A 7,027-nucleotide genomic window follows, 5' to 3' on the forward strand; every position below is an offset into this window, starting at 1 on the left:
AATAATGCGGAAATCAAAATATGTATCAAATAATATAAAGCAGGGGCGGAAGCGGGATTTTTATTGCCAATAAATAGCAGTTTTTCCAATCAAGGGTGATGGAGGTGTTGGATATGAGGAGGGGTGAAGTGTACTCTTCCCATTTAATCCGTCACTGTTAACACATTTATTAAATTATCTGTACGTGCGCTAGAACATTAGTATATAGTAGACATATTGTTCATAATTAATAATATACATATAAAGTTGTACTATTTAAATTTTTCAATTTGTTTCATTTGTAATCTATGAATTAAATATTTGATTCCCTTTGTGCTTGTTGTTGTCATTATTCCATATTGCCCCTTGTGTGCCAATATTTGTAGAAAAAAAATATTCTTTTTTATTATTATATTATCCTTAATATATTCTATCCTATTTTTTTCACTTCCTTTCTTTTTATATCCTGAAATTTCTATTCTATTCTATCAATTACCAATCAGTGTACGTAAAGATGACACACAACCACGTAAGTCGTTGTTTGTAAACCATGATATTATTGATTAACAATCGAAATCATTTCAATGTACATTTCAATTTCCAACATAAAAACTCCTACGCATTTCATGTGATTATGATGAATCTTTCTAAAAATATATATATTTTTTTCTAAAAATAGATAGTCGGTTTTAAATGTCATTTGACTCGACTAAATGTCAAAAAGACACTGTTAGGTAAGCAAGCGATACACTATTATATTATTTACCTAATTATTTAAAAGTTTTTACAACTCATTTAAATCAGTCGTATATATTGATTTTTTGTCCTATAATTTTTCATTTTTAAAAATATATTTAATAAGAATTTTCATTTGTTCAGAATAAGTAAGAAAAAACGCAAGATTGTTTCTATTTCTTCGATTTATTTTTTTAATTGCACGCTGAAGATGTCTGCATTTTTCTACTTTAATTACTGATTCATTTTTGGAAGGGGGAATCAGTGGCGGATCCATAACTTTGCATAAGGGGACCCGCTGACTGACATACGGGAGGAGACTCCAGTCATGCGTCAGCGTTTCTCCATATTATCAACAATAGTTATCCCACAAAAGGGGGCCGGGCCCCCCAAGCTCCTCCTAAATCCTTAAAACTTTAAATGAAGCATGCGCAAATTCGAACGGCCGATAGAACAATACGCAAATTAATTAAATCAAGTGGGTGTTTCGTCCCCGAGGGTATCACTAGCCCAGTAGTCAACACTTCGTTGTTGACATGAATATCAATAATGTGATCATTATTATAAATTTCCTGTTTACATAACTTTGAATGTTTTGAAAAACTAAGATATTTCTTATTCCAGGCATAGATTAACCTTAGCTGTATTTGGCAAACTTTTTGGAATTATGGATCCTCAATGGTCTTCAACTTTGTACTTGTTTGTTTTTAAATATTTTGATATGGGCGTCACTGATGAGTCTAAAGTAGACGAAACGCGCGTCCGACGTACTAATTTATTATCCTGGTACCTTTGATAACTATTTACACCACTTGGACGATTACAATGCTGGTGGATGTTTCGTCCCCGAGGGTATCCCCAGCCCAGTAGTCAACACTTCGGTGTTGACATGAATATCAATAATGTGATCATCATTATAAAAACTTCCTGTTAACATAACTTTGAAATTTATGAAAAACTATGGATTTTCCTATACAAGGCATAGATATACCTAAGCCGTAATTGGCAAAGTTTTTTTTTAAATTTTGGATCATCAATGCTCTTCAACCTTGTACTTGTTTGGCTTTATAAATATTTTGATATAAGCGTCACTGATGAGTCTTATGTAGACGTACTAATTATAATCCTGGTACCTTTGATAACTATTTCGACTAGAAACATTATGATTGAAAAATTGTCGAAAAAATAAAGTGTTAAAGGACGTCAACAAGATTTTGGTATACAAGTCGAATCTAAAAAACAACTTGAAAATAATTTACAAAAGCATATGTCTTGTCCGAAATAAAGATATGAAAAATGATATTCAAAGTCTAAATATGGCTTCAATACTTGTTAATGTTTTTATGTTTTGTTCCGAGGCAAATTTGTGTTACCAGTTAGTTCGGGTATTTATTTTGAAAAGATATCGACAGGTAGTACTATGTATATGGATGAGTCTATTTTACATCACCTTTGTGCATCTGTATTCGTACAGTAATTTTACCCGTTATTTAAACATCTTTGTAAGTGCATAATCGAATGTGGGTTTCTGTATTACCGGAAGTACTCATACCGTGCAGTGTTATTTATGAGTTAAGCATACATTATATTAAAACTAAATATACCGCTTATAAATATTTAAAAAATATTTTCATTGCAGGTTTTAACATGTTTCAAGACAATTAATATCAGTCTCTAGCCGTTTGAACAGTGTAATATAAGTCGGAAAGCGTAATTGTGTTGAAAATTGGATATAAAAATAGGATGACTAATATCCAAGATGAACTTTGGAGATGTGCGTCTTTCAACTCTTTCCCCCGAGACGTAGACATTAGTTGTCTCATGTTAGCTAAATCAGGATTCATCTACACAGGTCAAAATGCTGAAACAAAATGTTTTTCTTGTGGGTTAATTTTTTAAAATACTAAGGCTTTTCTACCTCAGGCATAGATTACATTAGCTGTATTTGGCAAAACTTTTAGGAACTTTTGTTCTCAATGCTCTTCAACTTCGTACTTTATTTGGCCTTTTTAACTTTTTTGGATTCGAGCGTCACTGATGAGTCTTTTGTAGACGAAACGCGCGTCTGGCGTATATACTAAATTTAGTCCTGGTATCTATGATGAGTTTTTTTGCATCGGAAATGAACACATGTATTCTAAAACCAGTTGTTGGCATGGTACAAGTGATATTCTTCTCATATAATTTATGGATGTATGATACTAAACCCCTAACGGGAAGGTTGTACTTAATTTTCATAGGATGAAGAACTAATCTTTCAATCAGTTTAATTGAGGTCTGGAGTTGGCATGTCAGTATATGCTTGTAGCCATTTGTTCATATATATATATCAATGTCATTTTTGTGCTTAGTTTCTATTTTTGCCTTTCCTGGCATCGAACTTGGACTTCTTTTAAACTGAGTTTTTTTGTGCGTATTGTTATGTGTTTCTTTATTTTACATTGGCTAGAGGTATAGGGGGAGGGTTGAGATCTCACGAAACCTGTGTAACCCCCGCTACAGTTGTGTGCTTGTTAGTCAGGAGCCTCTGGCATTTGTTAGTTTTTTATGTTTTTTTTCTAATTTCAGCCCATTTGTATCTCTTAAAATGTAGTGTGACGTCCATTTTCCCTGAACTAGTACACAATTTAATGAAGCGGCCAGTTGAGGACCCTCTCCGGTTGCGGGATGTTCTCGCTGCGTTGAAGACACCGGCTGTTGTCTGATGTTTGGTCAAATTGTCTCTTTGGCATATTCCCAAATCAATGTTCATGTTATTTGATGCATTTAAAGCAAACTAGCACAAACTGAATTTGTTTGATGACTCTATGGATAATTCTTACGTAGAATAGGTGTTATTTAACAAACTAGTAGATCGATATGACGTGTTGGTGGCTCAGCTGACTAGGTAAATGATTTCGAATTTTGTTCCTTTATATATCAGTATAGTCGTCCGATTTAAAAGTTAAAAATTGTGTTTGATTTCCGACTGTGAAATACAAAACAGTATATGCTCTTTCCATGCTCGAATTCGATATATCTTTTTCATTCAATCTATTTTACCCGGTTTGGTTTGGTTGATACATTGATGTGTCTATTTTAACTTGATTTAAGATGTTTAAATCCATAAAATTGAGAATGGAAATGGGGAATGTGTCAAAGAGACAACAACCCGACCATAGACAAAAACAGCAGCAGAATGTATACAAAGTACATACTGCTTTTAAAAAAATAAAAACCTTGTGAGTTTTCTGCAAATTTGATTTTTACCAGTAGCTATATTACATTGATACAAAAAGAATTTGGCTATTGGTTAGATCCCGTTTGTTCAAGCAACTCCTACGTTCCCACGGCTTCATACATTACTGGTTTTATAATGTTTAGGTTGAGAGTTTCTTAGGTCGATAAGCCTTTGATACCGCTTCAAACGCATGGAGCTTATGAGTTATTTTTTGATACATTAAGATTGTTCTAACAAATGCATTCGGGGTAATGATCAAATAAAAAGTCTTTACTATTTTAGCAAGCAATGGAGATCCGATTTTGGAAGAAAATCACAAAATCCTCTTCGAAAGTAGAACAATAGAAGGGGGTGATCCAAAAAACAGCTGTCCAAGGTAAGTTCCATCATTACAGATTTTTTGTAATGTTCTTGGTGCATGCGCAGTGGCTTTGTAAAAAGAATTCTACAGGCTCTTATCATTATGGTTTGCTATATATATAGCTATGTGCCATAACCAACAAATATATTTAAAATACCTGTCTATTCCGGCAGCTTCTGTACATCGCTTTATAACCTTGTTGGCTTTTATTATGATTCTATAGCATGTTCAACTCCTATTTGTTTTTCAAATGTTCACAGTTGTTTTGCAGTAGCCGATAGGAATGGTTTTATAAAGAATAAAGAAACCTTGGAAAATGTTAAACCATTTCCTTTTTGTAAGAAATGGATCAAACAGTATTACACATTACAGTATGTTATTCCAAATTAATTAATTTGATTGAATACCGTTTATTATATTACAAGCAGCGTTAAACAGTACTTTAATTTTTATCATGATTTATCATTATCTTAATTAAAGGTGTTTGACAAATGCTAGAACGATAAAAATTATAAAAATATACGTTATGTACTAAACTATAAAAAAAGGACAACAAAGAATGTAGGATATGATATATGAAATATGTTATCCAACCAACTTACAACTCATGAACATGTGAGCTACGTATTACATGATTATACCTTTGGTATACCTCAGTCAGTGGTAGCATAAGACTTTAAATATATCTCATGTATTTCCGTGATAGAGTTTTACAGCCCGTGTGAAAAAGGGACATAAGATACCAGATGGACATTCAAACTCACAGATAAAATCTAAATTAACACCATAGCAGACAAAAAAAAGAAAAAAGAAAAATTATCTTACACAAAACACAAAACTGAAGACTAAGCAAAACGATCCTAATAAAAAAATGGGGTGATCTTAGGATCTCCGGAAAGGGTAATCAGATTTTGCTCCACATATAGAACCCGCCGTGTTGATGACGTTGTCACAAACCCGGTAAATAGTCTAATTCGATAGGTCTAGTTCGTGACAAGGGAACCGGATTGTAGTGACAAGATTATGAACATATCCGATATCATCTGTGATACGAATATTTCATAACGGTCAACCAACTCGTGATAACGTTCGTAAAATGTACATGGAACTTCTTAGGAAGAAAGATAAGAAGTTAGCAATATCCTTTAACTCTACTTTCCGCTATATAGATGATGTTCTTTCACTAAATAATTCAAAATTTGGTGACTATGTGGAACGCATCTATCCCATCGAACTAGAGATAAAGGATACTACAGATACAGTTAAGTCGGCTTCATATCTTGACTTACATCTGGAAATTGACAATGAGGGTCGGTTGAAAACAAAACTTTACGACAAAAAAGATGATTTCAGCTTTCCAATTGTGAATTTTCCATTTCTAAGTAACAACATTCCAGCAGCACCTGCATACGGGGTATATATCTCCCAATTGATACGAAATTCCCGTGCTTGCATTTCCTATCATGATTTTCTTGATAGAGGGTTGCTGCTCACAAAGTAGCTATAAAACCAAGAGTTCCAAATGGTGAAGTTGAAATCATCCCCTCGTAAATTTTACGGACGCCATCACGAGTTGGTTGACCGTTATGGAATAACCGTTTCACAAATGATATCGGATATGTTTCTTACGTCGTAACTACAATCCCCTTCCCTTTCATGAATGTGACCTACCGAATTAGACTATTTAACGGATTTGTTATTACATTAGCAACACGACGGGTGCCACATGTGGAGCAGGATCTGCTTACCCTTCCGGAGCACCTGAGATCACCCCTAGTTTTTGGTGGGGTTCGTGTTGTTTATTCTTTAGTTTTCTATGTTGTTTCATTTTTAATATTGTTTGTCTGTTTGTCTTTTTCATTTTTAGCCATGGCATTGCCAGTTTGTTTGAGTTTGACTGTCTCTTTAGTATCTTTCGTCCCTCTTTTATAACTTCACCTCTTGGAACTCATGGATTAATAGCTTGCTTGTGAGCAGCAGTCCTCTATCAAGGAAATTATGGTAGGAAGCTCGGGAATATAGTATCAATTGGAAAATATATAATATTGTTCATCGATCGATTTTTTTAAACAAGTTATGATTAATGTAATATAATTATTATTGATCTTCTCTGTATTTTAGATCTTGAGAAGCTGATCACAGAAAACAACAATTTACGACATCAGAGACTTTGCAAAGTATGCCTTGAAGTTGACGCTTCTGAAGTATTTCTTCCATGTGGACATCTTGTGTGTTGCTCAGATTGTGCGAATGTAATGCATAAATGTCCAATATGTCGATCAAAGGTGGTGGAAAAGAAAACTATATTTTTGTCGTGATGAGACTGACTTTTGAATAGTCAGTTTGATCAAAATCGAAAATTTGGAGATTCTTTTATTTTTTATTTAAACTTCTGTTGCTGGTTAATTTTAAATGAAATGTTAATTTTGTATGTTAATGTTTCAATATTTACCTTATACATATATATTGAAGTATATCTATGAATGGTTAATCTAATATACACAATATCTATTTGGTCCCAGACAACGTACAGTCTTGAATGATTTTGAATTTTGTATAAAATATTTGCAGTTTTACTAAAAAAAGATGAGGCTGAACAAGTCCCATTTCTTGGATATTTACCATACACTCGAGATTTTTTTCGCCGCTTGTAAAACGAACAAACATTGCCATTGATGGTAAAATGTTTTATAGCAAAAGTTAAGTGTACGTATAAAGTTCTGTACACGAAC

General features: G+C 33.4%; 1 long non-coding RNA gene across 1 annotated transcript; it reads left to right on the forward strand.

The window, feature by feature from the left end:
* Positions 1-675: 675 nt before the first annotated feature.
* LOC139497921 (uncharacterized) lies at positions 676-6,783 on the forward strand. Its single transcript, XR_011657768.1, has 3 exons — positions 676-713; positions 4,217-4,310; positions 6,417-6,783. It is a non-coding gene; the product is annotated as an uncharacterized lncRNA (long non-coding RNA).
* Positions 6,784-7,027: the final 244 nt, after the last annotated feature.

This window comes from Mytilus edulis, chromosome 12 (assembly GCF_963676685.1).
Source record: "Mytilus edulis chromosome 12, xbMytEdul2.2, whole genome shotgun sequence".
Taxonomy (NCBI): Eukaryota; Metazoa; Mollusca; class Bivalvia; order Mytilida; family Mytilidae; genus Mytilus; species Mytilus edulis.